The sequence below is a fragment of the Oncorhynchus kisutch genome, linkage group LG15 (assembly GCF_002021735.2).
Source record: "Oncorhynchus kisutch isolate 150728-3 linkage group LG15, Okis_V2, whole genome shotgun sequence".
In the NCBI taxonomy this organism is placed as follows: Eukaryota; Metazoa; Chordata; class Actinopteri; order Salmoniformes; family Salmonidae; genus Oncorhynchus; species Oncorhynchus kisutch.
Genome location: NC_034188.2, coordinates 13,857,375 through 13,873,516, shown reverse-complemented (window position 1 = coordinate 13,873,516; position 16,142 = coordinate 13,857,375). Strand labels below are relative to the sequence as shown.

The window sequence follows — 16,142 nt, the reverse complement described above, 5'->3', positions numbered from 1 at the left end:
CGTAAATACAATATCTTATGCATTCTAAATTATCGCCCATTTGGAAAAGTAAAATGCAATAAATATTTACTCTGAGCTGCGCTTCGGTAGGTTGGTGGTAGATGGAAGGCCGTGTTGCCAAACCGAGTCCTTTGAAGAATGTCTCTGGTGGTCAATTGGGTACGTTGTAGTAACGTCATTGTGTGATAGACGGGATACTCTGTCGGTTCTTCCTAACCCTCGTTTGCAGCGGCTGTTGCTAACTCAACGGCTAGGAGGTATCACTTCTGTAGTGAATAAGAGTTCAGAGTTCATACCATTCGTAACCAAAGCTCATGCTGATGTCGGCTTCGTTCTGTAGTTATTATCTGAACCATTCTGACATCGGACCGTCGTCCTCACATCCTCGGAACAGGAGGTTACATTGTCGTCAAGGCTTTATATAGGAAGGGAGAGGAGGGCGTGTTTGACAAGTTTTATAGCCCACTGATTGAGCAGAGCCCTAACCTTGTAAAAACCCAATTCTCACATTTTAGAAGCTAAAATTATATTTCATCCCGTCACGAATAATTTCATATTCAAACATTTAAACTGAACAACAATTCCACGTGAATCCGATAACTCTGATGTGTAGACTTTCCACTTTAGAGTTTATTTCACCTTATCATTGATGAGAATGTCTCAGATGACAACCGAACTGACATCATATTCATTAAGTACCACCGCATATTTTCAATTGGTCGGATTACCAGAATATAGTTAATTTCCCCCAACCTTCTGATGTTCCCAGAATCTCTATGTTAACCAAAGGGGTTTGCAAATGTAACATCAGTAGGGTAGAGAGAGGAAAAAGGGGGAAAGAGGTATTATGACTGTCATAAACCTACCCCCAGGCCAACGTCATGACACTGTTCTATACCATACCTTACTGTACTGTTCCATAGCATACTGTACCATACCATACAATACTGTACCATACCATACATTACTGTATTATTTCATAACATACTGTATTATACCATAACATACTGTATTATACCATAACATACTGTATTATACCATAACATACTGTATTATACCATAACATGCTGTACTATACCATAAAATACTGTACTATACCATAACATGGTGTATTATACCATAACATGATGTACTATACCATAACATACTGTTATTATACCATAACATGCTGATTTTATACCATAACATACTGTTATTATACCATAACACGCTGTTACTATACCATAACATACTGTTATTATACCATAACATGATGTACTATACCATAACATACTGTTATTATACCATAACATGCTGTTATTATACCATAACATGATGTACTATACCATAACATGCTGTTATTATACCATAACATGCTGTTATTATACCATAACATACTGTTATTATACCATAACATGCTGTACTATACCATAACATACTGTTATTATACCATAACATGCTGTACTATACCATAACATGCTTTACTATACCATACCTTACTGTATTATTCCATAACATACTGTACTATACCATAACATGCTGTTATTATACCATAACATGATTTACTATACCATACATTACTGTACTATACCATAACATGCTGTACTATACCATAACATGCTGTACTATACCATAACATGCTGTACTATACCATAACATGCTGTTATTATACCATAACATGATGTACTATACCATAACATGCTGTACTATACCATAACATGCTGTACTGTACTATACCATAACATACTGTACTATACCATAACATACTGTACTATACCATAACATGCTGTTATTATACCATAACACACTGTACTATACCATAACATACTGTACTATACCATAACATACTGTACTATACCATAACATACTGTACTATACCATAACATGCTGTTATTATACCATAACATACTGTACTATACCATAACATACTGTACTATACCATAACATGATGTTATTATACCATAACATACTGTACTATACCATAACATGCTGTTATTATACCATAACATGATGTACTATACCATAACATACTGTACTATACCATAACATGGTGTATTATACCATAACATGATGTACTATACCATAACATACTGTACTATACCATAACATGCTCTACTATACCATAACATGCTGTTATTATACCATAACATGCTGCACTATAGCATAACATGCTGTACTATACCATAACATGCTGTATCACACTGTACTATACCATAACATACTGTACTATACCATAACATGGTGTACTATACCATAAAATACTGTTATTATACCATAACATGATGTACTATACCATACATTACTGTATTATACCATAACATGCTGTACTATACCATAACATGCTGTACTATACCATAACATGCTGTTATTATACCATAACATGCTGTACTGTACTATACCATAACATACTGTACTATACCATAACATACTGTACTATACCATAACATGCTGTTATTATACCATAACACACTGTACTATACCATAACATACTGTACTATACCATAACATACTGTACTATACCATAACATACTGTACTATACCATAACATGCTGTTATTATACCATAACATACTGTACTATACCATAACATACTGTACTATACCATAACATGATGTTATTATACCATAACATACTGTACTATACCATAACATGCTGTTATTATACCATAACATGATGTACTATACCATAACATACTGTACTATACCATAACATGGTGTATTATACCATAACATGATGTACTATACCATAACATACTGTACTATACCATAACATGCTCTACTATACCATAACATGCTGTTATTATACCATAACATGCTGCACTATAGCATAACATGCTGTACTATACCATAACATGCTGTATCACACTGTACTATACCATAACATACTGTACTATACCATAACATGGTGTACTATACCATAAAATACTGTTATTATACCATTACATGATGTACTATACCATAACATACTGTACTATACCATAACATGCTCTACTATACCATAACATGCTGTTATTATACCATAACATGCTGCACTATAGCATAACATGCTGTACTATACCATAACATGCTGTATCACACTGTACTATACCATAACATACTGTACTATACCATAACATGGTGTACTATACCATAAAATACTGTTATTATACCATAACATGATGTACTATACCATAACATGCTGTTATTATACCATAACATGCTGTTATTATACCATAACATCCTGTACTGTACTATAGCATAACATACTGTACTATACCATAACATGCTGTACTATACCATAACATGCTGTACTATACCATAACATGCTGTATCACACTGTACTATACTGTACTATACCACACACACCCACAGAGAGAAAGGGAGTCTCAGACCTCATCCTTCAGGCTATCCCATATGTTTGAGTTTAGTTAGACAGATGTCAAAGTGAACATATGTTTTACATAGGGATGGAGGGAGGGAGAGGGGGATGGAGTAGAGAAAGATAGAGGGATGTCACCTGAGGGGAAACAGGAAGTGACTATCTTCTCCATCTGTTGAAAGTAGTGATGGACAGATGAATACTGGTGATTAGAGGAAAAGAAAATGACTTAGAGGAAGGATATTTTTCTGTCAACATTGATGCTGTAATGGCTAACAACACATTGACCCGTGTCACAGTCTCTCAGATAATCTGGCTAACAACACATTGACCCGTATCACAGTCTCTCAGATCATCTGGCTAACAACACATTGACCCGTATCACAGTCTCTCAGATCATCTGGCTAACAACACAATGACCCGTGTCACAGTCTCTCAGATCATCTGGCTAACAACACATTGACCCGTGTCACAGTCTCTCAGATCATCTGGCTAACAACACAATGACCCGTGTCACAGTCTCTCAGATCATCTGGCTAACAACACATTGACCCGTGTCACAGTCTCTCAGATCATCTGGCTAACAACACATTGACCCGTGTCACAGTCTCTCAGATCATCTGGCTAACAACACATTGACCCGTGTCACAGTCTCTCAGATCATCTGGCTAACAACACATTGACCCGTGTCACAGTCTCTCAGATCATCTGGCTAACAACACAATGACTGAGTCCCTATGGCCACAATACAGAGGGAGGGATTGCATTAACTTCCAGGGAACAGCAGACTTCCACCTTTAGGATAGGAATGTCACGCATGGAATGGTATGGAATGTATTTCTATTAACAAACATAATGGAAAGACAACCCGTTCTGACAGTGGACAACATCAGTTAAAAATGAGGGGTGGGGAGTAGGATTAAACCTGTTGAATAAAGTTATGGTGGTGACCGGTGACACACACACACACACACACACACACACACACACACACACACACACACACACACACACACACACACACACACACACACAGAGAGAGAGAAAGAGTGTGACTCCGCTGTGTCTGGCTGACTCTCCCCTCAGGGAGAAGGCCCCAGCAGGTGGTCACATTACAGCTGGGGGAGTGATTAACATCAGGGTGTGTGTGTGTGTGTGTGTGTGTGTGTGTGTGTGTGTGTGTGTGTGTGTGTGTGTGTGTGTGTGTGTGTGTGTGTGTGTGTGTGTGTGTGTGTGTGTGTGTGTGTGTGTCATTAGCAGACATTCTTTGAAATGAGATAAGAGAGGTACTATTTTACTGAGGTTGTGCTTTAGTAATCTTACTGCTCAACATCCTCAGAGGACCCTAGAAAAGAAAGCCTTCTCCCAGCCCAAGCCCCAGTCCCAACCCACTCTTGTACCCCTACGTCAACCCCTACCCCAGTCCTCTACCCCTCTACCCCAGCCCTCTACAGCAGTCCTCTACCCAAAGATCCCTTTACCCCAGTCCTTTTTACCCCAGTCTTCTACCCCAGTCCTCTTTACCCCAGTCCTCTACCCCTCTACCCCAGCCCTCTACAGCAGTCCTCTACCCAAAGATCTCTTTACCCCAGTCCTTTTTACCCCAGTCCTCTTTACCCCAGTCTTCTACCCCAGTCCTCTTTACCCCAGTCGTTTACCCAGTCCTTTTTACCCTAGTCCTTTTTACCCCAGTCTTCTACCCCAGTCCTCTACCCCTCTAGCCCAGCCCTCTACAGCAGTCCTCTACCCAAAGATCTCTTTACCCCAGTCCTTTACCCAGTCCTTTTTACCCCAGTCTTCTACTCTAGTCCTCTTTACCCCAGTCCTCTACCCAAAGATCTCTTTACCCCAGTCCTTTTTACCCCAGTCCTTTACCCAAATATCTCTTTACCCCAGTCCTCTTTACCCCAGTCTTCTACCCCAGTCCTCTTTACCCCAGTCCTCTACCCAAAGATCTCTTTACCCCAGTCCTTTTTACCTCAGTCCTTTACCCAAAGATCTCTTTACCCCAGTCCTTTTTACCCCAGTCCTCTTTACCCAAGTCCTCTGTACCCCAGTCCTCTACCCAAAGATCTCTTTACCCCAGTCGTTTTTACCCCAGTCCTCTTTACCCCAGTCTTCTACCCCAGTCCTCTACCCAAATATCTCTTTACCCCAGTCCTTTTTACCCTAGTCCTTTTTACCCCAGTCTTCTACCCCAGTCCTTTACCCAAATAACGTTTTACCCCAGTCCTCTTTAACCCAGTCCTGTTTAACCCAGTCCTTTACCCCAGTCCTTTACCCCAGTCCTCTTTACCCCAGTCCTCTTTACCCCAGTCCTCTTTAACCCAGTCCTCTTTACCCCAGTCCTTTACCCCAGTCCTCTTTACCCCAGTCCTCTTTAACCCAGTCCTGTTTAACCCAGTCCTCTTTACCCCAGTCCTCTTTACCCCAGTCCTTTACCCCAGTCCTCTTTAACCCAGTCCTCTTTAACCCAGTCCTCTTTAACCCAGTCCTCTTTACCCCAGTCCTCTTTACCCCAGTCCTCTTTACCCCAGTCCTTTTTAACCCAGTCCTCTTTACCCCAGTCCTCTTTACCCCAGTCCTCTTTACCCCAGTCCTCTTTACCCCAGTCCTCTTTAACCCAGTCCTCTTTAACCCAGTCCTCTTTACCCCAGTCCTCTTTACCCCAGTCCTCTTTACCCCAGTCCTCTTTACCCCAGTCCTCTTTAACCCAGTCCTTTACCCCAGTCCTTTACCCCAGTCCTCTTTACCCCAGTCCTCTTTACCCCAGTCCTCTTTACCCCAGTCCTCTTTAACCCAGTCCTATTTAACCCAGTCCTGTTTAACCCAGTCCTTTACCCCAGTCCTGTTTAACCCAGTCCTTTACCCCAGTCCTGTTTAACCCAGTCCTTTACCCCGGTCCTCTTTAACCCAGTCCTGTTTAACCCAGTCCTTTACCCCAGTCCTCTTTAACCCAGTCCTATTTAACCCAGTCCTGTTTAACCCAGTCCTTTACCCCAGTCCTTTAACCCAGTCCTCTTTACCCCAGTCCTCTTTAACCCAGTCCTTTACCCCAGTCCTCTTTACCCCAGTCCTCTTTAACCCAGTCCTATTTAACCCAGTCCTGTTTAACCCAGTCCTTTACCCCAGTCCTGTTTAACCCAGTCCTTTACCCCAGTCCTCTTTAACCCAGTCCTATTTAACCCAGTCCTGTTTAACCCAGTCCTTTACCCCAGTCCTTTAACCCAGTCCTCTTTAACCCAGTCCTCTTTAACCCAGTCCTCTTTAACCCAGTCCTCTTTAACCCAGTCCTGTTTAACCCAGTCCTTTACCCCAGTCCTTTACCCCAGTCCTTTACCTTTATCCCCATGCTCCAGTCCTAGACCTCACCAGCCTCCAGTCCTAGACCTCACCAGCCTTATCCCCCTGCTCCAGTCCTAGACCTCACCAGCCTTATCCCCTGCTCCAGTCCTAAACCTCACCAGCCTTATCCCCAGCTCCAGTCCTAAACCTCACCAGCCTCATCCCCCTGCTCCAGTCCTAAACCTCACCAGCCTCATCCCCCTGCTCCAGTCCTAGACCTCACCAGCCTTATCCCCTGCTCCAGTCTTATACCTCACCAGCCCTATCCCCTGCTCCAGTCCTAGACCTCACCAGCTTTATCCCCCTGCTCCAGTCCTAGACCTCACCAGCCTCCAGTCCTAGACCTCACCAGCCTTATCCCCTGCTCCAGTCCTAGACCTCACCAGCCTTATCCCCCTGCTCCAGTCCTAGACCTCACCAGCCTTATCCCCTGCTCCAGTCCTAGACCTCACCAGCCTTATCCCCCTGCTCCAGTCCTATACCTCACCAGCCTTATCCCCTGCTCCAGTCCTAGACCTCACCAGCCTTATCCCCCTGCTCCAGTCCTATACCTCACCAGCATTATCCCCTGCTCCAGTCCTAGACCTCACCAGCCTTATCCCCCTGCTCCAGTCCTATACCTCACCAGCCTTATTCCCCTGCTCCAGTCCTAGACCTCACCAGCCTCATCCCCCTGCTCCAGTCCTATACCTCACCAGCCCTATCCCCTGCTCCAGTCCTAAACCTCACCAGCCTTATCCCCCTGCTCCAGTTCTAAACCTCACCAGCCTCCAGTCCTAGTCTCACCAGCCTCCAGTCAATGGATGTTTATCATCAGGTTGAGGGAATAAAGGAGATTAAGTTTTCTCTCCTTCTTTCTACCTTGATCATTATTTCCTTTCATCTCCTTTCCTGTTGTCCAGCTGTCCTTCTCTCTCTCTTCCCCTCACCTTATGTCTCCTCCCTCTCTCATTCTCTCTCTCTTCCCCTCCCACTCTCATTCTCTCTCTCTTCCCATCTCTATCACCTTATGTCTCCTCCCTCTCTCATTCTCTCTCTCTTCCCCTCCCACTCTCATTCTCTCTCTCTTCCCATCTCTATCACCTTATGTCTCCTCCCTCTCTCATTCTCTCTCTCTTCCCCTCCCACTCTCATTCTCTCTCTCTTCCCATCTCTATCACCTTATGTCTCCTCCCTCTCTCCTTCTCTATTTCAGTCTGTCTCCTTTGCTCTTGTCTTTGAATCACTTAATAATAAACCTGCTGTGAATTTGTGTGTGTATGTGTGTGTGTGTGTGTGTGTGTGTGTGTGTGTGTGTGTGTGTGTGTGTGTGTGTGTGTGTGTGTGTGTGTGTGTGTGTGTGTGTGTGTGTGTGTGTGTGTGTGTGTGTGTGTGTGTGTGTGTGTGTGTGTGTGTGTGTGTGTGTGTGTGAGAGTGTTGCAGGGCTTTTAGTCTAATGAAAGGCTGTGTTGGGGCCAGAGGGGGACGGTGATTTGGTTAAGAGTCAGGCGGGGCTGTGCTGCTGACTCAGAGAGAGACAGAGAGAGAAGCAGAGAGAGAGAAACGGAAAGATGGAGAGGGAGAAAGAGAGACATGGAAGGACAAGAGAAGGTTAGAGGTCAGGAAAGACGGGGGGAGTTAAGAAATGAGAGGAGACATTTGGTCGGTCGCGGGGGGAGGGTTATGTGGTTTTCAAATCTGTTTATTGTCCTGTTCCCCCTGCACCTCACCTGCACAACTACCTCTTTCTCAACTGTATTTAATTTGAATTTATTTATTTATTTTGCTCCTTTGCACCCCCTTATTTTTATTTCTACTTTGCACATTCTTCCATTGCAAATCTACCATTCCAGTGTTTTACTTGCTATATTGTATTTACTTCGCCACCATGGCCTTTTTTGCTGTTACCTCCCTTCTCACCTCATTTGCTCACATTGTATATAGACTTGTTTCTACTGTATTATTGACTGTATGTTTGTTTTACTCCATGTGTAACTCTGTGTTGTTGTATCTGTCGAACTGCTTTGCTTTATCTTGGCCAGGTCGCAATTGTAAATGAGAACTTGTTCTCAACTAGCCTACCTGGTTAAATAAAGGTGAAATATATATATTTTTTAAAACCTCGCCTCCCTCCCTACTCCATTCTTACAGTACATTAACCCTCTGCCTTGACAATAGAACTCCTCTGTCCAACCCTCTCTTCTGTCCAACCCTTTCCTCTGTCCACCCATTTCCTCTGTCCAACCCTCTCCTCTGTCCACCCCTCTCCTCTGTCCAGCCCTCTCCTCTGTCCAGCCCTCTCCTCTGTCCAGCCCTCTCCTCTGTCCAGCCCTCTCCTCTGTCCAGCCATTTCCTCTGTCCAACCCTCTCCTCTGTCCACCCCTCTCCTATGTCCACCCATTTCCTCTGGCCAGCCCCTCCTTTTCTCTGTCCAGCCCTCTCCTCTGTCCACCCATTTCCTCTGTCCAACCCTCTCCTCTGTCCAGCCCTCTCCTCTGTCCAACCCTCTCCTTTGTCCACCCCTCTCCTCTGTCCAGACCTCTCCTCTGTCCACCCATTTCCTCTGTCCAACCCTCTCCTCTGTCCAGACCTCTCCTCTGTCTACCCATTTCATCTGTCCAACCCTCTCCTCTGTCCAACCCTCTCCCCTGTCCACACCTCTCCTCTGTCCAGACCTCTCCTCTGTCCACCCATTTCCTCTGTCCAACCCTCTCCTCTGTCCAACCCTCTCCTCTGTCCAGCCCTCTCCTCTGTCCAGCCATTTCCTCTGTCCAACCCTCTCCTCTGTCCACCCCTCTCCTATGTCCACCCATTTCCTCTGGCCAGCCCCTCCTTTTCTCTGTCCAGCCCTCTCCTCTGTCCAACCCTCTGCTCTGTCCAGCCCTCTCCTCTGTCCACCCCTCTCCTATGTCCACCCATTTCCTCTGGCCAGCCCTCTCCTTTTCTCTGTCCAACCCTCTCCTCTGTCCAACCCTCTTCTCTGTCCACCATTCTCCTCTGTCCACTCCTTTCCACTCCTATCCTCTCCACCCCACTCCTCCATCATCCCCTCTCATCCCCTCTCCTCTCTCTCCACCCCTCTTCTCACCTCTCCTCTCATCCTTTTCCCAGTAGAGTAGTTTAAGCTTCAGGTCATCACAAGTCCCCCACTGTACAGTCAGAATGTAGAGAATGATGACCACACACAGAGACAGAAACCAGACAGACAGAAACCAGACCAGACAGACACCAGATAGACGCCACACCAAACAGACACCAGACGAGACACCAGACAGAGACATCTCTTCTCTCTGTGACTTTGGTACGTTTGATATATAACAGAGACATCTCTTCTCTCTGTGACTTTGGTAAGTTTGATATATAACAGAGACATCTCTTCTCACTGTGACTTTGGTACGTTTGATATATAACAGAGACATCTCTTCTCTCTGTGACTTTGGTACGTTTGATATATAACAGAGACATCTCTTCTCACTGTGACTTTGGTACGTTTGATATATAACAGAGACATCTCTTCTCACTGTGACTTTGGTACGTTTGCTATATAACAGAGACATCTCTTCTCTCTGTGACTTTGGTACGTTTGATATATAACAGAGACATCTCTTCTCTCTGTGACTTTGGTACGTTTGATATATAACAGAGACATCTCTTCTCTCTGTGACTTTGGTATGTTTGCTTGTCTTTCTTTCTTTCTTTCTTTCTTTCAGTTGATGTTTAGTCTTTCACCGCTACAGATCTATGTGCTTGTGTGACTTTAGCTTGACCCCCGGCTAAGACAGTCTGACACCCACCCCCCCACACACACACACACACACACACACACACACACACACACACACACACACACACACACACACACACACACACACACACATCCTCCTGGCTCTGCCATAAAAGCCCCTTCATCATTCATTTCTGAGTAGCCTCTAGTTGCGTCATCCCCTGCCCCCCCTCCATTTAGCTCTAGTGAAGTCACACACACACACACACACACACACACACACACACACTGAGAGACCCTGATGATGTCATCTGATACCAGGACAGAATGCGACCCACTGACCCGCCCCTTTTCCCCCTCTCTCTCTATCCACATCTATCCATCTTTCCTCATCCCCCTCTCTCTCTATCCATCTTTCCTCATCCCCCTCTCTCTATTCACATCTATCCATCTTTCCTCATCCCCCCTCTCTCTATCCACATCTATCCATCTTTCCTCATCCCCCTCTCTCTCTATCCACATCTATCCATCTTTCCTCATCCCCCTCTCTCTCTATCCATCTTTCCTCATCCCCCTCTCTCTCTATTCACATCTATCCATCTTTCCTCATCCCCCCCCTCTCTATCCACATCTATCCATCTTTCCTCATCCCCCTCTCTCTCTATCCATCTTTCCTCATCCCCCTCTCTCTCTATCCACATCTATCCATCTTTCCTCATCCCCCCCTCTCTCTATCCACATCTATCCATCTTTCCTCATCCCCCTCTCTCTCTATCCACATCTATCCATCTTTCCTCATCCCCCTCTTTCTCTATCCACATCTATCCATCTTTCCTAATCCCCCTCTCTCTCTATCCACATCTATCCATCTTTCCTAATCCCCCTCTCTCTCTATCCACATCTATCCATCTTTCCTAATCCCCCTCTCTCTCTATCCACATCTATCCAACTTTTCTCATCCCCCCCTCTCTCTATCCACATCTATCCATCTTTCCTCATCCCCCTCTTTCTCTATTCACATCTATCCATCTTTCCTAATCCCCCTCTCTCTCTATCCACATCTATCCATCTTTCCTAATCCCCCTCTCTCTCTATCCACATCTATCCATCTTTCCTCATCCCCCTCTTTCTCTATTCACATCTATCCATCTTTCCTAATCCCCCTCTCTCTCTATCTACATCTATCCATCTTTCCTAATCACCCTCTCTCTCTATCCACATCTATCCATCTTTCCTAATCCCCCTAACTCTCTATCCACATCTATCCATCTTTCCTCATCCCCCTCTCTCTCTATTCACATCTATCCATCTTTCCTAATCCCCCTCTCTCTCTATCCACATCTATCGATCTTTCCTAATCCCCCTCTCTCTCTATCCACATCTATCCATCTTTCCTCATCCCCCTCTCTCTCTATCCACATCTATCCATCTTTCCTCATCCCCCTCTCTCTCTATCCACATCTATCCATCTTTCCTCATCCCCCTCTCTCTCTATCCACATCTATCCATCTTTCCTCATCCCCCTCTCTCTCTATCCACATCTATCCATCTTTCCTAATCCCCCTCTTTCTCTATCCACATCTATCCATCTTTCCTAATCCCCCTCTTTCTCTATCCACATCTATCCATCTTTCCTAATCCCCCTCTTTCTCTATCCACATCTATCCATCTTTCCTAATCCCCCTCTTTCTCTATCCACATCTATCCATCTTTCCTCATCCCCCTCTCTCTCTATCCATCTTTCCTCATCCCCCTCTCTCTCTATCCATCTTTCCTCATCCCCATCGCACATACACTCAACAACAAAATAAAGGAACTCAGTCTGGCTTTCAACCTACTCTTGAAAGTTGTAATAGTAAACTGCACAAGCTGCAATTTCGAAATTGGGTATTGCATCGTCAGTTCCTCTTGTCATGTCAGTCATTGCATACATTAGAGAGCTATTTATAACTTGTCAGAAATACGTTTTAAACCTTGTAAATGTTCTGCAAAAGAGAGAGAGACAGAGAACTGTTTCCTGTACCATCTTAATTACATGTTGTGTCTGTGTGTTTGTAACTGTAGTGTCAGGAGTCAGACCCATCACTGTCAGGCTATAACCTCCCCCAGGACCATCACTGTGACAGGCTGTAAACTCACCTAGTACCATCACTGTGTCAGGCTATAACCTCCCCTAGGACCATCACTGTGTCAGGCTGTAGCCTCCCCTAGGACCATCACTGTGTCAGGCTGTAGCCTCCCCTAGGACCATCACTGTGACAGGCTGTAAACTCACCTAGTACCATCACTGTGTCAGGCTGTAGCCTCCCCTAGGACCATCACTGTGACAGGCTGTAACCTCCCCTAGTACCATCACTGTGACAGGCTATAACCTCCCCTAGGACCATCACTCCATCACTGTGTCAGGCTGTAAACTCCCCTAGGACCATCACTGTGTCAGGCTGTAACCTCCCCTAGGACCATCACTGTGTCAGGCTGTAGCCTCCCCTAGGACCATCACTGTGTCAGGCTGTAGCCTCCCCTAGGACCATCACTGTGTCAGGCTGTAAACTCCCCTAGGACCATCACTGTGACAGGCTGTAAACTCCCCTAGTACCATCACTGTGTCAGGCTATAACCTCCCCTAGGACCATCACTCCATCACTGTGTCAGGCTGTAACCTCCCCTAGGATCATCACTGTGACAGGCTGTAAACTCCCCTAGGACCATCACTGTGTCAGGCTGTAGCCTCCCCTAGGACCATCACTGTGTCAGGCTGTAGCCTCCCCTAGGACCATCACTGTGACAGGCTGTAACCTCCCCTAGGACCATCACTGTGACAGGCTGTAACCTCCCCTAGGACCATCACTGTGTCAGGCTATAACCTCCCCTAGGACCATCACTGTGTCAGGCTGTAACCTCCCCTAGGATCATCACTGTGTCAGGCTGTAACCTCCCCTAGGATCATCACTGTGACAGGCTGTAAACTCCCCTAGGACCATCACTGTGTCAGGCTGTAGCCTCCCCTAGGACCATCACTGTGTCAGGCTGTAGCCTCCCCTAGGACCATCACTCCATCCCTGTGTCAGGCTGTAACCTCCCCTAGGACCATCACTGTGTCAGGCTGTAAACTCACCTAGTACCATCACTGTGTCAGGCTGTAACCTCCCCTAGGACCATCACTGTGTCAGGCTGTAACCTCCCCTAGGACCATCACTGTGTCAGGCTATAACCTCCCCTAGGACCATCACTGTGTCAGGCTGTAACCTCCCCTAGGATCATCACTGTGTCAGGCTGTAATCTCCCCTAGGATCATCACTGTGTCAGGCTGTAAACTCCCCCAGGACCATCACTGTGTCAGGCTGTAACCTCCCCTAGTACCATCACTGTGACAGGCTGTAAACTCACCTAGTACCATCACTGTGTCAAGCTGTAACCTCCCCTAGGACCATCACTGTGTCAGGCTGTAAACTCCCCAAGGACCATCACTGTGTCAGGCTGTAACCTCCCCTAGGACCATCACTGTGACAGGCTGTAAACTCACCTAGTACCATCACTGTGTCAGGCTGTAACCTCCCCTAGTACCATCACTGTGTCAGGCTATAACCTCCCCTAGGACCATCACTCCATCACTGTGTCAGGCTGTAAACTCCCCTAGGACCATCACTGTGTCAGGCTGTAACCTCCCTTAGGACCATCACTGTGTCAGGCTGTAGCCTCCCCTAGGACCATCACTGTGTCAGGCTGTAGCCTCCCCTAGGACCATCACTGTGTCAGGCTGTAACCTCCCCTAGGACCATCACTGTGACAGGCTGTAAACTCCCCTAGTACCATCACTGTGTCAGGCTATAACCTCCCCTAGGACCATCACTCCATCACTGTGTCAGGCTGTAACCTCCCCTAGGATCATCACTGTGACAGGCTGTAAACTCCCCTAGGACCATCACTGTGTCAGGCTGTAGCCTCCCCTAGGACCATCACTGTGTCAGGCTGTAGCCTCCCCTAGGACCATCACTGTGACAGGCTGTAACCTCCCCTAGGACCATCACTGTGACAGGCTGTAACCTCCCCTAGGACCATCACTGTGACAGGCTGTAAACTCCCCTAGGACCATCACTGTGACAGGCTGTAACCTCCCCTAGGACCATCACTGTGTCAGGCTGTAACCTCCCCTAGGACCATCACTGTGTCAGGCTGTAACCTCCCCTAGGACCATCACTCCATCCCTGTGTCAGGCTGTAACCTCCCCTAGGACCATCACTGTGTCAGGCTGTAAACTCACCTAGTACCATCACTGTGTCAGGCTGTAACCTCCCCTAGGACCATCACTGTGTCAGGCTGTAACCTCCCCTAGGACCATCACTGTGTCAGGCTATAACCTCCCCTAGGACCATCACTGTGTCAGGCTGTAACCTCCCCTAGGATCATCACTGTGTCAGGCTGTAACCTCCCCTAGGATCATCACTGTGTCAGGCTGTAAACTCCCCCAGGACCATCACTGTGTCAGGCTGTAACCTCCCCTAGGACCATCACTGTGACAGGCTGTAAACTCACCTAGTACCATCACTGTGTCAAGCTGTAACCTCCCCTAGGACCATCACTGTGTCAGGCTGTAAACTCCCCAAGGACCATCACTGTGTCAGGCTGTAACCTCCCCTAGGACCATCACTGTGACAGGCTGTAAACTCACCTAGTACCATCACTGTGTCAGGCTGTAACCTCCCCTAGGACCATCACTGTGACAGGCTGTAAACTCACCTAGTACCATCACTGTGTCAGGCTGTAACCTCCCCTAGGACCATCACTGTGTCAGGCTGTAACCTCCCCTAGGACCATCACTGTGTCAGGCTGTAACCTCCCCTAGTACCATCACTGTGTCAGGCTGTAACCTCCCCTAGTACCATCACTGTGTCAGGCTGTAACCTCCCCTAGTACCATCACTGTGTCAGGCTGTAACCTCCCCTAGTACCATCACTGTGTCATGCTTTAACCTCCCATAAGGACTGCCAACTCAGTACTGCTCAGCATGATGATAGCTGACTGGGATTAGTATCACACAGATAAAGAGAGAGGGAGAGAAGAGAGAGAGAGAGGAAAGAGAGGGAGAAGTTAGAGAGCAAGAGAGAAATAATAAAAAGAGAGAGAAAGATGGAGAGAGGCAAACGAGAAAGAGAGAATGAGAGAAAAGGAGAGAGGAGAGAGAGAGACGGCTCTCAAAGCAGAGGTGAGAGGAGGAGGAGGAAGAGAAGGAGGAGGAGGAAGAGGGAAAAGATTACATGAGAGATACGGGGGAGAGAGCGAGAAAGGTTGCAGACTCTACATAAATGTCATAGCAGCACAGTCTACCTTTGCCCAGTGCAGGGGGATGTCAACCAGATACAGTGAACCCTAATGAGTATTCATGTGTTACCTGTTGTGCTGCTGGGGGCTGTGTGTGGCCTGTGCTGGAGGGAGGGAGGGAGGGAGGGAGGTTGTATCTTGATAACCATCAGAGTGGTTGTTTGTTGGGGATGGAACAGGTCTTGTCTCCCCCCTCTCTCTACTCTGCCCCAGAATTCCAAAGGAGAGAGACAAAAAATGCTCACTCATCCTCCTCCCCCCTCTTCCCCACTCCTCCTGTTTTCTCTTGTAGTACACTCCCCTTCTAAGAGATTGAATGGTGAATGGGATATCATTTACATTTTAATTTACATGATTCCATATATGTTATTTCATAGTTTTGATGTCTTCACTATTATTCTTCAGTGTAGAAAATAGTAAAAATAAGGAAAAACCCTAGA

At 46.2% G+C, this 16,142-nt stretch overlaps 1 protein-coding gene across 2 annotated transcripts in view; it reads left to right on the top strand.

Annotated features, from left to right (window-relative positions):
- Positions 1-16,142, top strand: part of LOC109879192 (disintegrin and metalloproteinase domain-containing protein 19) — a 50,376-nt gene that overhangs the window by 7,200 nt on the left and 27,034 nt on the right. The gene's annotated exons all lie outside the window — the stretch shown is intronic.